The sequence below is a fragment of the Oryzias latipes genome, chromosome 1 (genome assembly GCF_053564925.1).
Source record: "Oryzias latipes strain Hd-rR chromosome 1, Olatipes_Hd-rR_3.1".
In the NCBI taxonomy this organism is placed as follows: domain Eukaryota; kingdom Metazoa; phylum Chordata; class Actinopteri; order Beloniformes; family Adrianichthyidae; genus Oryzias; species Oryzias latipes.
Genome location: NC_136237.1, coordinates 17,955,920 through 17,982,106, shown reverse-complemented (window position 1 = coordinate 17,982,106; position 26,187 = coordinate 17,955,920). Strand labels below are relative to the sequence as shown.

Sequence of the window (26,187 nt, the reverse complement as noted above, 5' to 3'; positions counted from 1 at the left end):
GACTGAAAATTGTGCTTTTTTTGTGTTTTTCACATGTTCTTGTGGCATTTATTGGAATTATGTTAAGAAAAAGAAACTCAAAATTGCATTTCTGAGTATTTCTTTGTTCAAATCTTTGTGTATCAGCAGTAGATGAAGAAAAGGATGTTTTTGAAAGAGCTGTTTGTGAAAATGCACTTGGTGGGTAAAGAGCTCCCTGCTCCGCTCCACTCTACGACGGGAAAGGGGAAAGGGGATGGGCTCGCTCCACACCAACTATTCTAGAAAGCAACTTGGATTTTCTTTTTTTTTATTTTGGCATAAAACATCATAATAATCATTAAAAGATGTTTTGAAAATAGATCGAAAGATGGCTAGAGTGGGACTTTAGGACTCCAGCATTTGGACTTTCCTGTAAAATGTTGTTTGAGCATTACTAAGAAATTTGCATTTATTCTGTTAAACAAATATGACGAGTTATAAGTCCTTCAACTCTACTTTTTTTATTATAAACAGAACTTCAATCTTTTCAGTTTTCATAGTTTTATCCTGACCTTACAACTGAAGTGGAAAACCTTTTGTAGACAGCTGCCATGCCTACTAAACGTTTAAATGGCCTTGCTTTTTCAAAAATGTCTGATATTTTTGCCGCCAGATGTACTAATTTCAGAGAGAGGAAGTTAAAGTTAAAAATGCAGAGAAAAGGACGTTTTTGATTTTGCACTTGAACCTCTTGAGACCTGGCGTCCACATACATGGACAATACATTGTGGGTTAGTAGTTCATTTTGATTACCTGGGCCCCTGTGACAACAAAATAAAAAAGGCAAGAGGTTAAAAACATTATTGTCCTTGTGGGGAGTGAAGCAACAATGAGAATTCAGAAACACCAGGGTTTAAATCTGTGTCCAAGTAATCCCAGACGTAAACAGACTCAGTGGGGTCCTCCCACTCCCTTAAGCAATTAATCAAACAAATATTTCATAAATTTAATATTTAATGAATTCAGTGTGTCATGTACTTAATGTGTCTAATTGAGAGTCAATATAATGACAGCATTTAAATGTGTATCTAAATTTGTAAGTATCCTAACTAAGTTTCATTAATCAACCAACCAACCAACCAGCAAGCCTGCCTGCCTGCCTGCCACTAAGGAGACTTAGCTTTCTGAAAACACAGAAGGTGCTAAATAGTTCATGAGGACCCAGAACTCTGATTTTTGTTTCTCATTTTTGTCAAAGGTATCGTTACATTAATAACAGGCAGCAGTTTGTCCAAATGGAGGACTGTAAATCCTCCCTGCTAAATTTAAGCTGTGGAGTTCCACAAGGGTCTATATTAGGTCCCACACTGTTTATCCTTTACATTAATGACATACACTTGGTATCAAATACTCAAATACTTTTTATATGCAGATGACACAAGTATAGTCTGTACAGGGGAGAATCTCAGGGAAATTGTATAAACAGTAAATACAGAAATAGGGAAACTAAAACAATGGTTTGAAAAAATAAACTGTGACTCAGTGTTAACAAAACTAAATTCATAATTTTCGAAAATTGCCACATTCCTGCAGATTTAGAAATAAAAGTTGCCATTGATAACCATGTTCTGGAAAGAGTGACTGAAGTCAAGTTCCTTGGAGTAATTATGGACGACAAAATAAGCTGGAAACCACAAATAAAGCAGGTCAGAGCTAAACTTGCTAAAAGCATAGCAGTGTTGGGAAAAACGCGCCGTACTCTCACCCACAAAGCACGTTTACTTATATATTCATCCATAATACTACCATATTTACAGTACAGCGTAGAAGTTTGGGGAAATACTTAAAAAAAAAACCTACAGTGTTTATATATCTTACAAAAAAAACTGTTCATGGAGTGGACTATGGGACACATACAAATACTCTATTTTTAAAGTTGGGTTTAGTGAAACTATGGGATCTAGTGAAACTGAAAACAGCTCTCATCCTGTATAAAGCCAGATACAACTTACTTCCAATAAACTTACAGCACATGTTCAAAGACAGAGATGGGAGTTACAATCTAACGCGTATTGAATACATCAGGTTTTGTAAAAATGGGTGGGAGTGACACGATTTCTCTTCAACCCACTCCTTTTCAAGCACACTGTATTGTTTTATGTCTTTTTTAAACCACTGTGTTGATTTTTTTATTTGTGTTTGAAATAAACTGAAACTGAAACTGAGAGGTAATCAAGATTCTTGAGTTTTTGTTTTGTTTGTTTTGCTTTGAGTTTTTTCACATGGTTTTGTGGCATTGTTCTGATGATGGAGGACATGTATAAAGAAAATTAAGACTAAAATTGCAACTTTATTGAAATCTTAGTGGATCAGGAATAGGGAAAAAAAAACACTGTTTGAAAAAGCTTGTAGGTGTGACAGAATCTACAAAAGCAGGCAACCGTCTGTAACGGTTTCGGTTTCTTTGTGTTTTGTTCCTTGATTTCCTGTTTTATTTTGTAGTAATTCCTGTTCTGTTGTTTCGAGTTTTACCCTTCCCCATCAGTCCTGAGTGTTTCCACCTGTGTCTTGTTGCCTTGTATGTATTTAAGTCCTGTCCTTCCCTTCTTCCTGTGTTGGTCCATATTGTGTCGTTCCCCGGTTTAGAGTTTTTCGAGTTTCAAGTTTGCCTGCCTGTTGCAGTGGTTTTGTTTTGTAGTTTCGAGTTCACGTTATTAAACCTTCCATTCCCTGCATCCTCCTGCCTCCACTCCTCTCTGCGCCTGGGTACCTCCTATTCTCCCCGTAACATTATGGACCAACCCTACCAGTACCCAGCAGAGGGGACCTGTCTCTGGTGGACCCCTGGCTCTTCCCAGATCTACAGGGACTTCAAGGGGAGTCGCCTGGCCATAAGGGGGGGTCGACCACATCACCGCCGCCCCCATTCTAAGACATCCCCTGTTTCCTGGTTGGAGCGAGACGTTCTCCGGCATCAGTCCTTCCTGGACCCTCTGGACAAGGATTTTTGGCCCTGGGAGGACTTTTACGGGGAGGATGAGGGGGTCGAGACCCAGTGGGCCTTGAACTGCCCCCAGCTCCCTGCCTCCATCTTTGACGGGAGTCATCTGGCAGTGAGGGGGGGAAGCCGCCGCCGACGTCGCCGACGCCGCCGACGCCGCCGACGCCGCCGACGCCCTTCTCAACGTCCCGCCCTGGTTTCGGAGGTGAACCAGGAGGCACCCCGTCCGGTTCCGGCTCCGAGGAGGGTACCGGACCCACCACGACCCGTTTCGGTTCCGAAGAGGGTGCCGGACGCACCCCGTCCGGTTCCGGCTCCGAGGAGGGTGCCAGAACCACCACGACCCGTTCCTGCTCCCAGGAGGGTCCTGGACAGGGGGATGGCAGACCGGAGGGAACCAGACGTCTGGCCCGAGCCCCCCGCACCGGACGTCTGGCCCGAGCCCTCCGCACGGGACGTCTGGCCCGAGCCCCCCGCACCGGACGTCTGGCCCGAGCCCCCCGCACCGGACGTCTGGCCCGAGACCCCCGCACCGGACGTCTGGCCCGAGACCCCCGCACCGGACGTCTGGCCCGAGCCCTCCGCACCGGACGTCTGGCCCGAGCCCTCCGCACCGGACGTCTGGCCCGAGCCCCCCGCACCGGACGTCTGGCCCGAGCCCCCCGCACCGGACGTCTGGCCCGAGCCCCCCGCACCGGACGTCTGGCCCGAGCCCCCCACACCGGACGTCTGGCCTGAGCCCCCCGCACCGGACCCTGAGCCCGTGCCGCCTGCCGCGGACCCCAAACCCGAGCCGCCCGCCGCGGACCCCGAGCCGCTCGCCACGGACCCCGAGCCCGAGCCGCCTGCCGCGGACCCCGAGCCCGAGCCACCAGCTCCAGACTTTGAGCCCGAGCCACCAGCTCCAGACTTTGAGCCCGAGCTGCCAGCCGTTTGCTGGTCTGACTGTCAGTGCCGGATAGCACTACCTTCCGGCCGCCCTCCGGACCTGCCTCGCCGGACCGAGCGGTCTCCTGGCCGTCCTCCTGACCCGCCGCGCCGGACTGCGCGGTCTCCCGGCCGTCCTCCTGACCCGCCGCGCCGGACTGCGCGGTCTCCCGGCCGTCCTCCCTACCCGCCACGCCGGAATGCGCGGCCTCCCGGCCGCCCTCCAGACTATGTTGGCCCTTATTTTGGCCTTTCAGGCCCCCCCCTCCTGGACTGTAGGTGGAACCTCGGTGCGGTTCCTTGAGTGGGGGGTAATGTAACGGTTTCGGTTTCTTTGTGTTTTGTTCCTTGATTTCCTGTTTTATTTTGTAGTAATTCCTGTTCTGTTGTTTCGAGTTTTACCCTTCCCCATCAGTCCTGAGTGTTTCCACCTGTGTCTTGTTGCCTTGTATGTATTTAAGTCCTGTCCTTCCCTTCTTCCTGTGTTGGTCCATATTGTGTCGTTCCCCGGTTTAGAGTTTTTCGAGTTTCAAGTTTGCCTGCCTGTTGCAGTGATTTTGTTTTGTAGTTTCGAGTTTACGTTATTAAACCTTCCATTCCCTGCATCCTCCTGTCTCCACTCCTCTCTGCGCCTGGGTACCTCCTATTCTCCCCGTAACACCGTCTCCCTGCTCTATTCCGATGGATTTACTTGATCCCCTTCCAGACAAACAGATCTGTGTATGTCTTTGTTTTCATATCTGACCTGACATCTGGCTCTAAACTGTATGGTTGGATAGCTCCAATGTAGTTCACCATTTCTGTTGCACTGCTACTGTTTGGTTGGGGTTGTCAAGGGCTGTAAGCTAGCATGAAAGCATGTAAACAGATGGATGATGGGAAGAAAGGCTGGGCTTACTCTGCACCAAGGTTCCCGCCCAAATCTCAGAAGTAAATTTCTAATAAACTACTGTAACTCTGCAGAAACTATGTCCTAGAAAACGACACAGGTTTCTTGATTTTGATTTAAAAAAACAGCATATACATCGTTAAAAGACCACTGGGAGCAATTTACAACAGATCCAAATCCAGCAACTAAAAGGGCTCATGTTGTGAGGCATAAATAAGACTTTTCCAGAAAAAGTGAATCTCAAAGTAACTTCCTCAGGTAATTCTAAATCAGCCTTCAATCTAACCTGCACCTTTTCAGACAAGAAAGTGCAACTGTAGTAAAACAGAGCATCATCGAGATCCCAGTGCTAATTACCACAATGCAGTGCAGCCATGAAGACCTGCGCTTTACTACAGATCCATGTGTTTCTTCATGTCATTTTCTCCTCTGTAAGTTGAGTTGCTCAACTAGAAGTTGCTCTAAAAGTGAAGACTAACTTGATTTAGTCCAGCCCCAAACACTGACTGAATTACAGAAGCTGCTGCTAACAACGTGCAGCACTACTTGTGCATTAGGCGCTTAACGAAGGGCGCTTTAAAAACGTTTCAAACCCTAACAGGCTACATGCTAAATATAATTTTAACATAGGCCAAAGACTAATCATTCAAATGATCAAATTAAGGACTCCAGGATTTGAAGGATTTGGCCAAAAGAGCCCGAGCTAGTTCCTGATTGGCAATTGGCCCACTGATGCACAGCTGCTGGCTTCACACATCATGGTTTTTCCTGGGATAGAAGAAAATAAGGCAACTATTCTGAAATTCTCTCAGCTCTAGACCCAGAAAACTAATTCTAGATAACATTTGACAGAGGAATTGAAGCAATCCCATCAGCAAACAGTTCGAATAGATGAGATGCAGATTTTAAAACAAGTGAACACTTTCATACATGTTTCCATCCCAGAGGATCTCATTACTGTGGCCTCAGATCAGGACCCTCCTTTGTGCATGCGTTTCCATCTTACATGCGTGGAATAATTTGCATGCATGCATGTGTGTGCATGCAAATGTAATGCATATTACAGGCAGGCCTGTGTCCGAGTGCGATGCAGATTTTCCGTTTAGAGCTGGGAGCAGCAGAACTAGTGGAGGGGGAGACGTAAACTTTAAAGGAGAAAGCAGGAGGAAAAAAAGAAAGGAGTGAGGGCGAACATGGTCAGAGAGGACAGACGTGAGCTAAATAGCTGACTTGGCAACTGTAAACCAGAGAGGGAGGAGCAGGGTGCGTGAGTCATACTGCTCCGCAATGGGCTACTGTAAAGGACAGAAGCTTTCCTTTTTTTTTTCCTTCTTCAGGAAATGTGCTCTGTTTGGCTGGAGGTCTGGTAGATCATGTCTGCCTCCGGCAATAATAGCAAACGCTGCTTTTGTCATGTTTTTATGCAGGATATATTATTCCCTTTTTAGCAGAAAGGTACATTGTCATAACACTTTAACACTAACTTCATAGGAGAACTTTAACTATTTTGTTTTGTTCGTACACTGGTAGTGATGGAGGATGTTGTTACTCCAGGTGTAAGAGAGCAGAAAGGCCCCCTCATCCTGGTTCATGGAAGTGTGGGCTCGCACAACCGTGTCTGGCAATAGAAAAACCTAAGATGTCAGTTATCGATACAGATACCAGTAACTGTATTGAACTTAAAGTAATTTATTTGGGTCTGAGTGTGGTTTGATGACGCACGTTCAAGAATGCTCTAAAGGTTCTAGTATTGCCCAGGATATTCACACTGGACAAGCAGGGAGGAGCTTTATGTTATTCCTTTTCTATTGTTTACAAGCATACGTCTGCCACCTAAAGCTGGAAAAGGTTTGGTGCGAAATGTCGATGTAAATCTCATGAATCTCATTCCAGGCTTTTTCTTTCACGGCTCTATTCCAATATATTTTTACACGTTTACATAGATTTTTAATTGAAAGTGGCAGCTAGAAGCAATCTGTACGTGGCTTAAGTCTTGGCCTAAGACCGGGCATGTGACGCACATATAAGAATGTGCGTTCTTGAATGTGTGTCACATTCAAGCGATTTAACACTGGATACTAGCGCATGTCTACCACCTACAGTTCAAAGAGTACGTCACTACCAAATCCGTGTCCCTAAATGGTCAAAGCCTGACCATTTTTAACGTTCAACGAGTGTTCAACGGGAGCGCGTTTTGTATGTAAAGCCCCAGAACAGCCAGAAACACGTGTTTAGTCTTGTTTATGTAGAGTTTTTATTGGAAATGGACGGTCAAACGCAGAGGGCGGGAGGAACGTGGCTTCAGAGTTTAGCCTTGGTTTTGCATTTCTGTCCATAGATCATCATTTCAAACACCCAGTTCCTCAAATACGTCTTGCTTTTGTTTCCCTTTTTGATCATAGAGAGTTCCTTTACTTTTACTAATGGACTTTTTTTGGTTCTGTGTACAATAGGGGTATAAAGGGTACAAGTTTCTATTGAAAAATCGATTGAAAAGTGACAGTAACAGCAGAGTCTGCTAAAAATCAAACAAGATTATGTTTAAAAAAGGTATAAGATTGATCAGGAAGTAAAGTATTCATTTCTGGCAAACTTTTTCTACTGTTTTTACTCTGCCTTTTTCTATACATGTGGTGCAAACAAAAATATGTCCAATCACAAGCTAGTCAGGTCAATTCCTATTGGCTGAAGGTGAACCACAGTAAGTGATGTGGTTGCGTGCTCTAAACATACGATAATCCTTTTCTATTCCAAACAATGGCTGAATAAATTACACTTTTATTTAACCACAAAACAGTCTAAAAGAACCAAAATGGCAGGATTTAATGTTTGAAGCTGTTATAACAAAGACTTTTTTTTGTTGTTGTTGCTTTAAATTAAAATTGTTGGGAAGAAAAAAAAACTTTCTCTATTAAAAAGCATTTTCATTTATAGTTTTAAATGCCAAATGAAGAATAAATATCTATTTTATCCATAAAGGTAAAAGAATGGGACTGTATTGTATCACCACAAAGTTAGTTGACTCTTGTGAACCACTAGGGTTGCAAAATGTCAGTAAACGCAGAAATAACTGTTTTTTTCTCTGTATGTTTTTTTTTTCCGTTCAGGAAATATCATTCCCAAATGAGCAGCTATTGTAAGGGCATGGCACCTTAAAGAAGTTTGGTCTGTTTTAAGTGTGAAAGAAAACAGAAAAAAAAGATTTTTTGGCATTTTTGGTATTTAAACAGAGTTGGCATGACTAGTCAGAGTAAATCCTTTAAGCCAAACCCATTTGCTATTGAGAAACACAGTGAAGTACTAATAGACGTGGTGTGATGCTGTCTGAAAAATATTTTATAATTCCACCAGCAAATACAAATAAAATATAAAAATTAAACCCTAATGCCCTGGAATGCTTATGTTTTGTTTGCATGACTTGATTCATTTTACTGTGGTCAGAATATAGCATTTTTTAAAGTTTTTTAAGCTTTAAAGGCTTCTGTTTTTGCAGCTCAGAGTCCAAAAAGCTTTGAGAACCATGAACAGTTGCCTGAAAATGCTGAGTCATTACTTTTTTTTTACCACTGCTTAATCATGTGACATTTTAAATTGGTTTGGTCAACACCAGTGACCATTTGTAAGTGTACCCACATTGATAATTTTTTTAATTAAATCGAAATAAAAAAATACAAAAAAACATGACCTTTATAACTAAGGAATTGAGCCTTTATCAGTTCTTCAGTACAGCCACTTCGTTTTTCCATAACATTAAAGGGACAACAAGACTTTTTATATAATTTTGTGTCTTGAGTATTGTTAGTATTCATCACACAGATTTCAGTGGAGTTACTATTTTATTCCCTTCAAATTTTTTGTTTTCTGCATCATAATTGGAATTTGAGTGTTTGGCACTAATGTGTTTGTAAAAGGCATGACAATTATTTGACTATTTCTCTTTTTTCTTTATCTTTTTAAACAAACCATATTGAAAGCTAACATGATCAAACCATTAAAACTGAAAACGCCTCTTCTTCTTCTTCTTTTCCTTTGGGCTTTTCCCTTCAGGGATCACCACAGCAAATCAGCTTCCTCCATCTAACCCTGTCTTCTGTAACACCAGCTGCCTTCATGTCCTCGTTTTCTGCATCCATAAAGCTCCTCTTTGGTTTTCCTCTAGACCTCTTGCCTGCCAGCTATGGACTCAGCATCCGTCTACCAACATATTCTCTTTCTCTCTTCTGCACTTGTCTGAATCATCTCAGTCTGGCCTCTCTGACTTTATCTCCAAAACCTGTAACATGTGATGTCTCCCTGATGTACTTATTCCTGATCCTATCCATTCTGGTCACTACCAAAGAGAACCTCAACATTTTCATCTCTGCTCCCTCCAATTCTGCTTTTTGTCGGTTCTTCAATGCCACTGTCTCTAGGCCAAACAACACGGCTGCTCTCACCACAGTTTTGTACACCTTTCCTTTCATTTGAGCTGAAACTCTTCTTTTCTTCACCCATTCCCACCTGCCTGCCCTTGCTTCTTCATTATTCTGGACTGTTGATCCTAGATCCTTAAAATCTTCCACCTTCTTCATCTCTTCTCCCTGTAACCTCACTCTTCCACTTGGGTCCCTCTCATTCACACACATGAATTCCATCTTGCTGTGGCTAACCTTCATTCCTCTCCTTTCCAGGGCAATCCTCCACCTCTCAAGCTTCTCCTCCACTTGTTTTCTGCTCTCGCTACAAAACACAGTATTGTCTGCAAACATCAGAGTCGATGATGATTCCTGTCTAACTGCTGTTTTTGCAAAAGCAGGAAGGATGATGAACAAGTATTCATAAACAGCTATACATTTATATATACATTTACTGTCAGACCTTGAATTATTAAAACCCTTAATACATTTTAGATATGTAACTTTTTGTTCAGTTCTAAATCAAAATTAGGGATTTGTTTTCCCCCCTCATTTTTGCCTTTGGAACATCAATCTGTTACATTTTCTGAGATGCATTTCATTTTCTTTCAATATTAATCTTTTTCAAATGAAAGTTACTTTAAGTCTGACTTTGCCAGGGGGCCTGACTCTAAATGTGTGCCATAAAACGTACGCTTTGCTGCAAACAAGGCTGCAGCTAACAGAAACTTCAAAGATGAGAAAAGTTCGATTTTGTTTGCAGAAAAACCACATTTTGCATGGGTGTGGTCCAATGGCATGTGCAAACTTCATTTTGTATCACATGTTGCAGACTCCTCACAAATACTGTACAAGCTTGTGTGTGCGGCAATGAGTTGACACATCCCAAATATGTCTTTGAACTCTGTCTGAGTGACGCATAAAGAAGAGCTCTGCGCTGAGTAAAGCCCTCACCGCTCACTTCTCTCCGCACTGCAAAAACAGAACCTTAAGACAGTAAAAAAAAGCCCCTTGTTTTAAGAAAAAATGTTTTATTTTGTCTTGCAAAAAAAACATTTTTTATTAGGACATTTTTTCAATAGCAAAATCAAATCAAAATAATTTAAAGAAAAAAATGTCTTAGTGACTACAATTTTTTTCTTAAAATAGGACTTTTTGCTTGGTAAGACCATTTTTCTTACCCCATTAGAAATATTTATTTTTTATTCAAAGAAAACATTCTAAATTTGAAGTCTTTTTGACTAATTTCTAGGAAGCCTGTTTTTGCAGCGTGAGCTCTTTCCTCCTGCCTCCCCACCAGCCAGCCCTTCAGCGCTGATTCTTGGGAACATCTGAGGGGTTTAATACAATTTGTGGGCAAAGGAGGCAGGGAGGAGTGAATGAAACATTGACTTCTATATAAGAGCACGGCTCCGGCAGTAATCTTATTTGAGATTGCAGTGATGAGATTTTGGCTTCTTTACTCTGCAAGATGATGCAACTTTGGTCTTAAAAACACAATACAGCTGCTCTGAGTGCATGTGTGTTTTTGTGTGTAAGAGCATTTTACAATCTATGTCCTTCTGATTTTATCTGGAAACTCGGCTAAAAGCAGCATGTTTCCATTTCTGTGCGCATGGAGAAGATAACGTCTTTTTTTCTTCTTCATGTGAAGTTGCTTTGTGGTCTTTTTAATTGTTCTGGACACCACATAGGCTATACTGTTGTTGGTTTTCTGTGGCAGAAACGTGCTTTAGGTTTCATATAAACATGTTATAGTTTTCATGAAGGAAATATTCATAAAGGCAGGCAGCATCAACAACAACTCTGAGGCAGAATCAAGGTCAGGCTACAGTTCATGTTCACACAAAGAGCAGATTGAAGAGTGGAATTTAATGAAGATGTGGTTTTTGACTGTCAGTTTGAACTATACGATGAAGATGATGATTATCTAGTCTGTGCTCTTTTTTTGTGTGAAGTATTACACTTTGAAGCTAAGAGGATTTAGCTTCATTAGCTCGTCTTTTGTTTTTCCTGTGGCCAATAAAAATTTCCATTAGGCTCCTTTTACATTCAGTTTCTCTGCTTTGATGCCGTAAGGATGACGCTTTAGTCCATCTGCCTTCATCTTAAAAAGACACAACAGGCAAACCAAAGAGTTTGTACGTACAAAAGTTATGCTTAGGCTCACGGAAATGGTTAAATGTATACTTTAAACTGATGTTCTAGTCTTCCTCAACTTTCTCAACTTATGATGAGGAGAAGCTTTAAAGCTACTTTCACACCGCCCTCAGCACCCCGCGTTCAAGCAACCACGTCCTATATAAACACCCGTATATGCAGGTTTGGGGCTTCCACGTTTGAAACTTTTGCGCTTACGTGTAACTACACATATTTTTACACCCTTTTTTGGCCCTACGTACAAAATGCACAGCCAATGCTGGTGTATTGAAGGTTAAACCAGGTTGACCAATCAGAGACCCTGATTTGGTAGTGACGTATGGATGACATCTCGTTTAATTCACGAAAGTGCCACTCCATTGTAAATTGATCATGAAGAAGAAAATTAATAATTGCAGTTTGTGTCTGGCCGTAATTCTATGACACAAAATCTTTCATATTTTTGAAAAGAGCTGTGATAGAAAAAACCTGGGGCTAGATTCCCAAGATTTGTACCGTTTTGACATTTTGCATCAAGACTCTTCCAACTGTAGGCGGCAGGCATGCACTAGTAAATAGTAGTAAATACAAAAAAGAATAAAAAAAGCCCTCTCTGCTTTTCCACCATCAATGCCACGGGCTAAATGCATGTTCAAGAACCAGTGTTAGCGCATTCTTGAACGTTCGTCACATGCCTGGTGTGTACGTAGCTTGGGATGCAGACATGGAGGACTGCACTCCTGCACGCCACTGAATTGACTTTCTTGGTGTGTCTGCTTAAGTGTGATTCTTTGTAGGGCTTGCAAAGTCAACCACATGAAACAAGATAAAATATACAAGTTAAAGTAAATTTAAATGATGAAACATTTCCTATCAAAACTTTACTTTGCCAAACTTATTTTTAAGAAACTCATAAAACTTTCTCTGCACTTGACAGAAGGAATCACTTAGTGGTATTGTACAAACACAAAAATACATAGTTAAAGTCCCACTCTGATCCTCTTTTGATCTATTTTTAAAGCGTTCCCAGTGGTCTTTGAATTAGAATTAAGCAGTTTTTAGCGAAAATGTAAAAATCTGTGTTGTTTTCTAGAACATTTTCTGCAGGGCGGCAGTAGTTCATTAGTAATTTGCCTCTGAATAGTGGGCGGGACTGTTGACCCAGGACAACTGCACCTCCCTTTCCTCTGAGCAGGGAGCTTGTGGCCCATCAGGCGTACTTTCTCATCCAGCCCTTTGCGTTCTGTTAAATATTATAAGTGGTATGTAAATCAAGAATGATTTGATTTGATGTTACAAAAAAGCTGTTTTTTCAACGGAATCGTCTGCTCCTGATTCCCAATGATTTGAATAATAAAATACTCTAATACTGAAATGTTATTTTAATCTTAATTTTATTTATATACAGTATGTCCTCCATTATGAAAGAAATTTCCACAAGAACATGTTACAAACAACAAAAACTGGATATTCATCCAAGTGAGTCTTTAAAGAAAAGTATTGTAAGTGTTTATATATTTTCTTTATTTCCTAGTTCCAAATAAACCATAAGATCTGTGCTTAACAATACAGTAAACTAATTTTAATAATTGCCATTCAAGGTAAAGAAAATGCTTTAAAAAGAACTGCTGTCTTTATCAATATAAAATGTTCAATGTTTTTGGTCTCTGATCTGCATTAAGGGATTTTTTGCGTTTCAAAAACAGGACCTTGCGTAACATCATTACAAAATAATAACTCAGGTAAAACAACACTATCATCATATCTTTGAAGTACTAAAATATTTCTTGTTTTTTGAGGTTTTTAAAGCGCATTGCTGCTGAATGTTTTCTATGCCGAAGCAGTTCTGGGCAGTCAACAACACTGTTTGTTTTTACCCATGATTCTCTGGGTTGTCATGGTAATGTATGTCTGTAGAAAACCTTAGGGGGATAGAGAAGTGATGATGGGAGAACATTTAGGGAGCAGCTGCAAAACATGTAAAAAATCTTCACTTTGATGGCGGGATTTGCACAGACATCACAAGTTCAGTTTTTAGACCTTTCAAATTACAAAAGAAAAACTATTCATTTGTGTTTGACCTTGGCAAAGGGACAGCCTTGTTGAAAAAAGGAAATTACTTATATTGTCCAGCTTTAAAGCAGCATTTTCAGGATAATCATACTAAATTTGTCAGAATAAACTGGTAAGAAACAAGGAAAGATCTCGCTTTTCTTTTGTCTAGCATTTTTTTAGACATCAAATCCGTAAAATCTCAATTAAAAGGAACATTTTCTGACAAAATGTAGCTTTTTGGTATCCATTAATAGGCTGCAGTGACTCCCTGAACCAGGATAGTATGAAGACAAACTAGAAATACAAGTACACGAAGCAAAAATGAACAAATAAATTCATTTTTTAAAAAGCAGAGACTGGATACTGACAGCTATTACTGAGTCATAAACAACTAATCGCACTTTCACCCACACGTTTACCACACAGCATATGCCTAAACCACACTTGTCCAACACAGTGTGTGCTGCCAACACCTGTCAAATACCAGCAGTGTACTCAGGCTTTTTCCTCTTCCAGTTCAGCTCTCAGACGCTCTGCAGCTTGTTTGCAAGTATAAAAACGGGATGAAAGATTTTTCTGCTAAATCACATTGATCACTTATTTCTTCAACGTTCACATATCCACGCTCCAGCAGATTTTTCCTGCCCACACACAGTGGCTTAAAACTGTACCAGGCCCGGCGCCAGAGGGCGGGCCGAGCAGGCCAGCCCCGCCCATTTACACATCAGGCCGCCCCAGGACAGGTGCTGTTCGTTCTCGGTATTGTTGTACCCTAAGATCACTAAAAATGGACAATAGAACTTGACTTAAAAAAAGGTTAGCACGGAATACAGAAGCAGTAAGAAAACTACTTCAGTGTCAGCAAAGCAAGTGTAGCAACAGGCCACATCAGCTCCGCCTCTTTGCTCTGCAGCGGCACTCCCATTCACTCATCCAGTCAAGATGATGTTCAAGTTGACAAGCCTAAACAAGAATGCCTCAAAAATTTTCCAGCGCAATATTTCTCTGGAAAGAAATGGATTTTCTGAGTTGCATGGTAACAAAACATACTCTGGTGAGCATATTCAGTAAAAAGTACTGTTTTTCATGCAAACAGTTCACCAAAATCGGATTTGATCTCAGTGAAGTTCTGTCACTTCTTTTTTTTATATATTATTATTTACATTTAAGGTTTGAGCTTCTGTTGTGAGAGTTTACACAAATGTGTTTAAAATGATTAAAAGACAATGTATGGTAACTGTGCCTCCCAAAACGACCAATGCTTTAACAGTATTTTTCTCAAAACACTAGCTCTTATTCATTTACCCCCCTCCCCCATAAATCCATTTAACCATCATTCACACTATTAAAATGTGAATGAAGCCCAACCCAGCCCAAACCCGACCAATTAACTTGATTTGCAGGCCCAAGCTTGAAGCAAACCCGAAATTTCAATTTATCCCACAGTATTTCTGGCAGAAAAGAACGCAAGATTTCATAAGGTTAAAATAATCTACATATTTTTATGATCATGATAAATGCATTTGCACAACGAAATAACGCTGGAACACAGAATTAGAGGCCAGACAAAGAGAGTAAAAGAGAGATCTCGATGCGCACCTTCTTAATTACGCGGAGAAATACTGCAGCCCAGCGTCTGCGCTTCCAGTTTAGTAGTTATATACCAATTACCTTACAGAACCTTCTCTTTTTTAACCAAATTATCTATTTATAACAAGTATTCCTTAGTTTAGTGTCCAAACATCGTTTTAGTATACATTTTTAAAAACATATATTTATTAAAAAAGTCAGAGAGAGAGAAGCTGGCCCGACCCGACGTGAACGTAATGATTGTCATTTTAGTCCTCGACCCGACCCGAATTTCCGGGTTCTGACTCGGGCTCGAGCTTAAGATCTTACCTCTAATTCACACAAGGTCGGTTGTTTTCTGTGGATCCTGGAATGCACAATAACTAAAAAAAGGTTAACGTGAGGAGCTTTTTAGAGCTAACATGATACTTTTTGATCTTTTACAATATTAGAGAACCCATTGTAAGAAATTCTGTGATCTTTTTAAGATCTTAGATTTAAAAAACATACCTGCCTTCTGGAAATGATCATTATAGTTCGATAATGAGGACATTTGTGAAGTACCATAGTTTTTTGGAAAATATAAGTTGGAGTATTGGTCACAGAAACCAAAGAAATGCATCATAAAGAAGAAAAAATCCTATATAAGTCACACTGGAGGAAAAGTTGCACTTTTGGAATAATTATATATTTTAACACAACAAAAAATGGACATTTCATCTTGAGAGGGAAGTCATAATAATGGACTAGAAAACAATAATTGACGGAATATATGCACAGTTTACTAACGTAATTGTATTTAGCTTCATGAAACATAGGAAGACTCTAGTAGCGCAACACATGGACAATTCTTCAGATGAACAGCTAAGATACTCAAGCTCCCAGGCCTCTGATAGAAGACCCAAGCTTATATGAGAAACCACCAGCAGAAGGGTGAGAGGGGCATTTATATATATATATATATATATATATATATATATATATATATATATATATATATATAAATTTTTGGTTGACAACTAATACAGCAATCTACCACTACATCCTTCGCGATCACCTTGTCGATCGGGATCGATGTTATGAGCATCCTTGGAGGAGCAGCTGCAGCGGGGGCGCCCAATCAGTTACAATGTGCTTCTGTTACTGATAGTATCATGTAAATATATGTCCACAAACAGCTGTGAAATTAAAAAAAAATAACTATAAATAACTTTCACAACTTCGGTTTGCCCCTATGCGACGCATATGCCGCAGACCCACTTTTTGTGCCACTGCCCTGTTCTAAAGCCAATCAGTGCAGCAACTGCTTCATGAATGTGTCTTTTACAGAATTACAATTTATCGTTTTTTTTTAGTCTAAGTTATTTTAAAAAAAAGTTCATTGTTGCACTTCTTTTTCTCACCACACACACCACAACACACCCTAGTGTGGTTTTCAGAGTTGCATTACATTATATTCATATTCATGCAGGCTGGAGGAAAGACTCAGCTCGCGCTGCAGTCACTTTTAGCTCAAAGTGAAGCAGTTTGAAACAGAGAATGTGAGTTTTTCCTCCACTTTTTCGTCTGTGATTAAAGAGAGGCTTTCATTTCTGCTTGCAGCGCATCACACATCCAGCTGAACTTATGGAGCTTGCTCTGGTCAGGGTCATTAAGCATGCTGTTGGGGATGTGGCTCAAGCCAAAAGAATAGAGAGAAAGCCGGCATGCCAAACTTTTTGTTATGCTGTCCTAGAAAGTCCTGGAAACTAAAAAAGCTGCTCTTTACTTTTCATCACAGTGACTTTGCTGAATCCAGCTCAGTCCATGTACTTTTATTTAAGCCTTTTGGTATCTGTGGTAATCCGGATCTCAATCTTTTGAAGGTTTATGATTTCAATTACATTTGGATTTGCAGTCTTTGGCAGTGGTTGATGAAATGAGTGCCATTCTGGTTAGAATACGGTGTCAGACTGTTCAATAGGAATTGACAGCCTTGAAAGATTTTCAAACACACGCCAAAGTTCAATTAAAAACTATTTTCATTTAAAGATAAAAACAAGAAAGACTTTTATTTTTAAAAAGAATTCCTCTTTGTTACACCAGGTGAATTTTCAAGCTAATATCTATCCAACATCTGGAAACTACAAAGTTTAACGCAAGATATGCCAATGTGTCAATGCCAGAAAAGCCAAAGTGGGTACAAAATTTGAAAGTCATTAGAGTTGGAGCAGTCTTCATGGTGGTTTAGCAATTAAAACCTTTTCCTCAAAGCAAGAAGGCCCTGGTTCAAATCCCATCTGAGACCTTTCTACATGGAAGCGGAGGCACTGACATCATCAGTCAGATTTACAAATCTATGAATCCTCCAGAGTAGCTTATTAACCATTTGATTGGCAACAGTTAAAGTGTGTTGTTTAAAAGTTCATTTCAACATTTTTCTTCCATTTACAAACTGTATTCCTGGAAATTAAATCACCCAAATTGTTATTATTGACCTACTTTTACTTATAGGAAGTCTGTGTGCCACTCCTTCTGGATGAAACCATGGATGGCCTGTTTGTAGAAGTTTTCCTTTTCTTTCTTCAGTTTTTAAAGTCTGTCTGTCTCAGTGGGGATCACTGCCAGTGACGTGTCTCCACAAATTCCTCAGTTTAGACAAGTAATCCTCCATTTAGAAAATGATGCTAAACAATATGAAAGAATAACTGGAGGCTGCACTACCACTGCGTCACATTCGCCCTCTGCCATCAGGTCAGCATACTGCGTGGCTCACCTAGTGTATTTTTAATGGGCATTTTTAGCAGATAAAAAAGACTAAATGGATCACAAACTGGCACCAATGTAATCAGCCAGTTGGCAAGAAATAAAAAAAGTATTGTGAAGTGATTTAAAAAAAATAATCTTTTATGACAATGTAAATACCGAAACAGTAAAACGCATGCATCAGCTGCAGTTCCAGTCAGTGTGTGCGGCACCAGGGAGCTACGAGCTGCTGGAGCTTATCCTGCCGCTTTCTCATGTATTTGAACAAGAAATTTGATACTTTCTTTTACCAAAGAAACATTGACATTTCTAAAAAAAATTACATTTGATTTTTTATTTGAAAAAGTTTATTTGTTTCATTTAATTTATGCATTTTTTATGTGATGCCTCACCTGCCTCTCCTGACTGCACATCACTGCAACACGGAATTAGCATAGTCTCCTTGTGCATATGTGATTTTTTTCGGGCTCTGGTTTCCTCCTCCAGTCCAAAAATATGCTTCAGAGGTTAAACCCTATAACACTGGGGATGTCGCTGCCGACGCCTAAACAACACACGTTTTTTTGACATAACATGTAGCTATGACTGTTCATGCAATCAAAGTCATCCAGCAGATTCTGATGTGGAGAAAAGCAGCTTTGCACATGGCTCTGCTTATCAACCGGTGCTCTCCATGACCGAATCAGCTGATTCATGCTGATTGTGTAAATACTTTCCTTCTGTAAAATGTTACATATCAGCACAAAGCTGCTTTTCTCCCCTTCAATCCACTGGAATTGCGTCAACAGTTGGAGAGTTACAGTAATCGAAAGAATGGGAATAAATGGGTCCTAGTTGTGAGTGTGAGTGGCTGCTCAACCCTGTTTTGCCCTGCGATGGACAGACAAACTGTCTAAGGTTTTGCCATTGTGTTCTCTGTCCCGATCAGGCAGGAAACTTGTGACTTGGATTTTTCCCCCCACTTCACCCGTCAGTAGCTGAGTAGGCTCCAGCAACCCTGTAACACCAAACGGCCCTGAGAGCGGCTTTACAAAAAGCATGGCTAATGCTGGAGCTTTTTATAAATAAAAAGCAGTATTTCTGTTTCTGCTGATCTTAATTTGTTGTGATCTTTCACTTTTTGGTTGCATTCAGGTCACATTTTCTTCATTCTCATTTTTATTGCCTCAGAATGGAGTCATGAAGCAGTGATGCTGGGAAGTGCATTCCAACAATTCTGTTTTATTGCAAGTAAAGAGGGAGGAGGATATGTTTCTGTATTTTTCCCTCAATGATCCACCATAAATCTGCACACTGTGTCCTGTATCATCACAGAGCCATGCCCATCACGAACGAGATGAAGTGACCTAATAACCTTTTTTGAAGGCCACCCTCCGAGAAGATCTTCCCGGACCCTAAATATGAAGCATCTCTCCTAACTAAGAGACAGAATGATCTGTGCCTCTCCTCTCTTTCGTCATAGCTGTTCTCAAGATATTTCAGACAACAAGGAGGAGACGTAAAGGACGTCCAGACCCTCGAGGAATTTGTCACCAGAGAAGGAAAAAGAAAACCGATGAAGAGACAGACAGAGAGATGCCTGAAAGATAAGAGAGAGAACAGAGAGCAATCAAAAGAAAAACAGTCTGCTGTTTTTTTCTCCTGCTGCTGGTATCTCAGGGTTGGAACAACAGATCCTTGTCATGAAATGGAGGTACAGCTGATGTGCTGCTCAATCAGAGGAGGTAATACAATTTCAATAGTACAGTCTCCAGTTTAATGGCACTGCCAGATAGATTTCTACACTTAGCCATCTCAGAACAGAAAATCAGAGGTGTTTTTAAGTTGCTGTCAGGCCTCAGTGTCTCCAAACCGCTCTTCACACCAAATCTGTTCTGTCTGCAGAACGGAGGACAGACGTAATGAAACAGAATGGAGAAAGCCGTCTCCAGCTTTCATTTCTCCTTTACCCTGTCTTTAAATTTCTGTCTGTTGTATCTCCATCCTTGTCTCTCTGTTTTTAACTCAGCCTTCTCACCTTATCTATCTGCCCATCACACTTTCCTTATCCCCTTTTTCCCGTCTTTCCTTAGCATCCCCACAGCAAAGTCTTGATTTCTAGAGAAGGGTGGTGTAGCAGCAGCCGGCATACAAAACAGCTGACTCAAAACGCACACACACAACCTGCATGAATGGGTGTGCAGCTTGCAGGAATAGAGAGATGGAGAAGGATGAGAAGATAAATATAGAGGAGAAGAAGCATTTCAGGGAAGGGAAACAGGGAGGGAAAGGAGGGGCTATAAAACCTTCTGTTAGAAGTTTAGGTTAAGATTAGCTCAGACTCCGGTACAACGAGCAGATATGCGTCAGCAGACATTAAGCAGCTTCTTCATCATTTACGCTACGAACAGAAGGCACGAGGTCAGCGTTTGGTTGTCTCATCACTTCAAAACAAAATGCTCGGGTTAATAAAACTGGCTCCTGGGAGTCTTCAGGAAGCCTGAGACCCAGCGTGACTCCTGTTTTCAGGCACCTTTCCAGCACCCTCACAACTTGCTGTGTTTACAAATTGGCCAAGAATGGAGTACTTAAAGCAGTTAGATGACCTCCATTTAAAAAAGAAAAAAGGTTTTTGACAAGTTTCTTCTGGAGAGTATGATTGCTGATCCGGTTTCTTTCCCATCATGCCTTTAGATCACAATAAAACCATAATATGGCTGGCATTACCATAAATTTGTTTCAAAATATTTACTATTTAATAGTTTCAGTAAATACAATAGTTACTAAGCTACCATATACTAATTGTGGAAAAAGTATGTTTAAACATACATAAGTAAGGTAACATGCATTGGTACATACATAAGTAAAGTAATACATAAGTAAAGTAACATACATAAGTAACAAACAAAGTAAGGGTACTAAACAGCTTCATTTCATGCCTTCATTTTGTGTGATTGTGTATGTGTGTGTGTGCGCTTGCTTGGTGGGGTGTGTGCAAGTGGGTTACAACTCGTAACAATAACTTCCTAATTACAGTTCCCCAGTGTTTGTGCAATCTTCCTGAAATGCTAACTAGCCCCCTACAGGGACTCTGGTTCATTATTAATCCATGTGCTTGCTTGAGTGCATGAGTCCTGGGTTGAAAAGTGTGTGCCTTGGAATCAAGTGTGTAGGCTCGTGCATGCCTGTCTCTGCATCTCCACACATCCCTTTTGCCGTTGCATGTGTCATGTTCACATATGCAACGCTGATTTGTGTCAGCACTCAGCATGAGCGGGATTCAGCTTTTACGGCTCTGAATGAAGGTCATGTGTCAAACAGGTAAAGAAAGAGTCACGTTGACACCCCCCCCCCCCCCCCCCCATCACTACTTCCCTCTAGATGTTTGAGGAGGTTACATACAGGACACGTTAAAGAAAAAATCGATTCCTCGCCTGCACACTCTCAGGGTTACACACGTGTTAACATCCAGGGAATCACCATGTTGCAGGCATGTGTTATGGCCCGCGTGTCAACGCTCCAAGGAAAACTGTAATACCATATATTCCGCGCTATGTGGCACACTTAAAAGATTTAATTCTTTTTCAAAAAAATATTATAATCAGAAGCACTGAATGGGATTATTCTGGTACTATTTACTGATATTGAAGCAATTTTGAGAGGTTTACAGCGCTGTGTCAAAATGTTGGTCTTGTTTTTTTAAGTTGCAAACAAGTTTAAGTTTATTGTTAATACACTAACACGACTAACGTGTAGCAATCAGTCTGTAGATTTTTTACATCCTACTAACAAGGCTGGGAGTTCGCATAGTCACAGTAACAGATGTTTTAGTGGTTTGTTTTAGTTTATTCTTGTTTTTTCTTACATGTTGGACACAAGATTGGCAGTTGCAAGTATTATTTTAACGCTAACATGTAGCTGTGTCAGACTCTTTTTTTACTGTTACTAACGAGGGAATGGGATGGACAGAGGGTGTAAGAAGAGCGCTAAATGCAAGAGGGATGACTGTGGTGCACAGGGGAGAGAGGTTGCTCAGGACAGGGAGTTTGTGTATGAATGAATGGATGGGTGTGGTAGAGGTCTGGTCTTGGTATGAAGCGGCAAGGGGAAACCAGCCTTGGCTGAGGCCCTGCTGTGGAGGTGCCCACACTGGGCTGTGCAACTGACCCTGGTGCAGTGTGGTGTGGCTTGGACCAGGCCTTAGACCAGTCACATACACACACACACACGCACATACGCACACACTGAAGGAGGAGGGTTTGGGGAAGAGAAGGAGGGAGGTAAGAATGGGTGCCTTGTCTAGGCTACCCCACTTTGGTGGGACAAAGCCTGGGTATATATATAGGAGGTGTCATGCTGTCCCAGTAACATTTGTTTTAGTGGTGTCAGTCAGCTTTTTTACGTGTTGTAAACAAGGTTGGAAGTTACAGGTTTTAGACGCGGCTAACGTGTAACAGTGTCAGACTCTGTTTTTTAACATGTTACCAAAAAAGGGGGAGTTCATGTATGTGTTAGCGTTATCAGTTACAAGTATTGTAACTCACAATGTAACGCGGCTAACATGTAGCGCTTTACAACTTCTTGAGTTACTTTGATCGCAGTTCTTAAAGTCTAACTGACCAACTTATCTCTGACTCTTTTCACTTGCTTAATCCGCCTTATTTCGGCGTGCATTAAATATGACATAAGTTTGAAAAAAAAGGCCATTCAGTGCACTATAGTGCGAAGAAAGAAGGAACTCATTCTTTTCTGCTTCACATTTGTCCTCTTCACATTTGCCTTTGATTGACCTTCAGGAGAAACTCACACATTTTTCAGATGTTCGAGATGTTCGAGTGTCTCAATCTAAATAAAAAAGCACCATCGTTATTTCTGCTGCCTGCACTGTTTCCCCATCACGGGCCTTATCTATTTGATGTAACCTGTTTCTTTTTTTTTTAAACCAAATGTTGAAATCAAAGTTAAAGAGAAAAAAAGGAGAATCTGAAGAAAATACACAATGAGAAAGACTCATTTTTGCAGAAAATTACCAGACATGCAGAAACTGTTCATATTTATGCAGATGTCCCGTAGGGGGCACCGCAGGGCATCCCAAAGATCAACATTATGACAGAGACATTGCATGCTCTCATTCCTAACACAGAAGACAACTTCCTGTCCAAATGAAATGACTTTGACAAATAGCAACTGATGAATTCTGAGCCTTTGATTGCAGCAGTTCGACATAACACACGGCTCTGGCAACCAGAGAGGTGGAAAAAAAAATCCAGCAAATGGATGGGAGTGTTGAGGGACTCCCCCTGCACACCAGCGCATCTCAAGAGTTCCCAAAGAACCATCCTCACAGAGATGCCTGTAGGTACAGAGACTGAGCTGTGGGTGGATATTTCACTCCTGGGGGTTCAGTAAATGATACAGCACGGCAAGGAAGAAAAAACTAGTCCTTCACAAACTCGGGTGAAGGTTAAGAGCAAACCTTGAGCACATTGACAAGACAGGCCGGATGCAAACGCTGTCACTTTTTATCCATTTACAACATGCCGGCGACTCCTTCCTTCAAAAGCTGCCACTTCTTATTACAAATGATTTGTAAAGTTTGTACCTGCCTCGTTACAGATGTAACCAAAAGACATGGACACTTCTGCTGCTGCAGCACAAAAAGCTTTTACTGGTTAACTGCTGAAAAGGAGATGTTGGAGCACCTTATTGCGTTAAAAGCTTGAGAATAATAAGGTTTGAGAGTTTCTTTTCTCTGCGTCTATGTGAGGGGCGCTCAGACCTTTGGTGAAAAATAGGCACTTTGTGACAGTGCAGTCCTTGGACTGGTGCAGCACACACTGCAGTACTAATGCAGGATGAGAGTAAGACTGCCCTCAAAGATACAGATGTCCCATGATATCTAAATACTTCACTTTGACACAAAATTACTGCCATTTTTCAATCCCCAAAGCTAAATTTCCCCAAAAATGAATCAGTAAGGCTGTTATACTGTAACCTCGTCATGTCTGTCATCCTGAGAGTGAGGCCCAGCTCTCCTCCTCTCTTCCTTTCTTTCCATTTTCTATCCCCCTTTTTTTCCCTTCTTTCCCGCTCTCCACGGCACTCAGCCAACAATTGGATTCAGTCAGTGGAAAAACTCTGTTAGTAGTCCATGCCCTATGGGACAAAATGGCAACAACATCCATTGCAACAGATCATAGGGCGGGTCAAAATGTAACTGCAAGACTTTGCGTCTCGCATATCCATCCGCTGGGCCTCTGCGTTTGAGCCGCACATCAAGACGGTTTTAACGGGTGTGACGGTTTAGCTGCATGGACACAAGTTGTGGCAAATGTGGTTTAAGTCCGGGGACGTCGCAAGCTCCCACAAGAGCCACTACTGCTTCTTCTATCTTCTGCAAGTGTGAAACCTGACAAGACAGATGAGCAGCGGGTCTTCCATAGCATCTTCCCCCTCCTTTGATGTTTTTGGCAAGGAAATGCCTCAACATGTCTCCTTTAGGTGTCACATTTCTTTGAAGTCTGGTGACTGTGAAAGCCACGCTCCATGATTTGCTTAATTTCGCTGCTCATTAAAGCAGTTATTGAGCCCCTTGTGGCCTTGAACAAAGCATTGTTGTTCCTTCTTTGTCTCAACTCATCGAATTTGTTCGTTTCTGTTAAAAAGCACTTTAAGAGATTTTTATTTTTATTTTGTTACACCAGGCTGCATGTTCTTTTTCGTGGGGGGGGGGGGGGATAGATTAATAATGTGTTCTATTGCTGAAGTAGCTTTGCAGAGACCTGGGGAATAATTAGGAGCTGGATCTGATTTTACCAGGTCATTATTTAGTTTTTTATGGTGAGACCTAAGAGGACACATTGGTGCTTTTAAAGCAATTTCAGGCCTAGAGCTATCAAGCCTTTCCAATAAAGTTTATTCGGATTCAAGAAAAGAATGCTTTGAAGATGAAAGAAGATTTGATATGGTTGTAATTAGGGGTGAAACCAGAGGGAGAGATAAACGAGCCTCCAATCCGGAATGAGCTGTCGCTGTCCATGGTGCTGAACGCGTTTATGCGTAAACCCGGGTTATGAGGACTCTGGGACCGACGCCTGTCCCGGGACAAGGACTACTCTGTTACATCTGCAAAAAAATCTGGCACACTGAAGACAAATCTTCAAAGGCTGATGAAGCTCAGGTCAAATCTGCACAGTTATAGGCAGCTGGAAGGAAGAATCCAATCAGGCACCGCGCAAATTCACCGGGGACTGATCCTGTGATTCTCATGTGCGCGTGATTATTAATGCAAACGCAGAGAAGGCCAGCAAGCTTATTAGAAATCCAAAATTCGTTTCATTCAGCTCACACACACGTAGAGGTGCGCACATTTATGACGAAAAATCACAAAAAAGCATGGATTGATTTCAGAATTGCAGGAGGCTCGTTTTAAATGTTTTTCTCAAAGTTGCCTTCGCATATTATTTTTTTTAATAAATCCAAGCAATACAAGATGCAAAGCTGGAGCTCCTTGCGCCATCTGCTCATGTTCGTCTGAAGGCTTCACTTTACCTGATCCAGATGCCAGCATAGAAGAAGACGGTGCTCCTCCACACATCGGTCCGCTCGCTGCCTCCTCTTTTCTGTTTCAGTCTGTCCGTTACTGATGCGCCCCTGCGCTCTGCTGTCGCCCCTGACAGGAGCTGTGACCGGGATCCGCGCGGCGGTCACAGCGGCTGTGGAGCAGCGTCCGATCCCAGGATTTTTTGGAATTCAAAACGGCGCCTGGTGTGATGTGCTGTCTGCTCACCGCTGCCTGCTTCCTCTCTCCTCCTCCTCTCTCCCCACTCAGTTCCTGCGTTTCACACTGCGTCAGGACTCGCTCTCCTGCGCGCTCTCTCCTGTTTAACTCTCTTCTGTGCGCGCGCACGGGAACAGAAGGTTATGCATTTGGTGGAATGGAGTTTCTATTTGCGCCCTGTTGTCATTCCATTCGCTTCTATCGCCCTCTCAGACCTGCTGCTCCAGTCAGCTGCTCTTTCAGCGCAGAAAGGCTTCCGTGGCTCTCGAAGCGCCGCACACAGCCGTGGAGATGGCGCTTTCGCACGTGAAGTGGGAGATTGCCCAATCAAAGCCAATCCGAGGAACTTTTTAGGCGAAAGTGCCTCGAATAGATGCAAGTGGAGCTGCAATCATGGGAACTGGGGTCCAGCAGAGATGTAGATACTTGTTGTGTGATGGGTGGAGGCCACATTGATGCGTTTTTCTCCCCAAAAGATAGACGGGGCCCGAGCGCTGTCTCAAATTGGCCGTCTGCCTGGATGCGCTGTGGAGCGATGCAATGACCTACGAGCAGTCTGGCCAGAATAACTTATTTAATCACACAAGCACGCGCGCACACAGACACACAGTGGAAGAAATAAGCATTTGATCCCTTCCTGATTTTGTAGTTTTGCCCACTTAAAAAAACAATTGACAGCCTGTCATCTTAATGACAGACTTAATAAATAGTAGAAAATCAAGAAATAATGTTAAAAGAGTTATATAAA

General features: G+C 41.6%; 1 protein-coding gene across 2 annotated transcripts in view; it reads right to left on the bottom strand.

Moving 5' to 3' along the window:
• Nucleotides 1-25,981, bottom strand: part of LOC101154758 (protein ELFN1) — a 152,246-nt gene extending 126,265 nt beyond the window's left edge. The window contains exon 1 of one of the 2 annotated variants that reach the window (XM_011477880.4): nt 25,211-25,981. The gene's annotated coding sequence lies outside the window, so the exon portion shown is untranslated. The remainder of the gene's footprint in view (nt 1-25,210) is intronic. The other variant, XM_004066082.5, reaches the window with a different exon arrangement.
• Between the last annotated feature and the right edge of the window lie 206 nt (nt 25,982-26,187).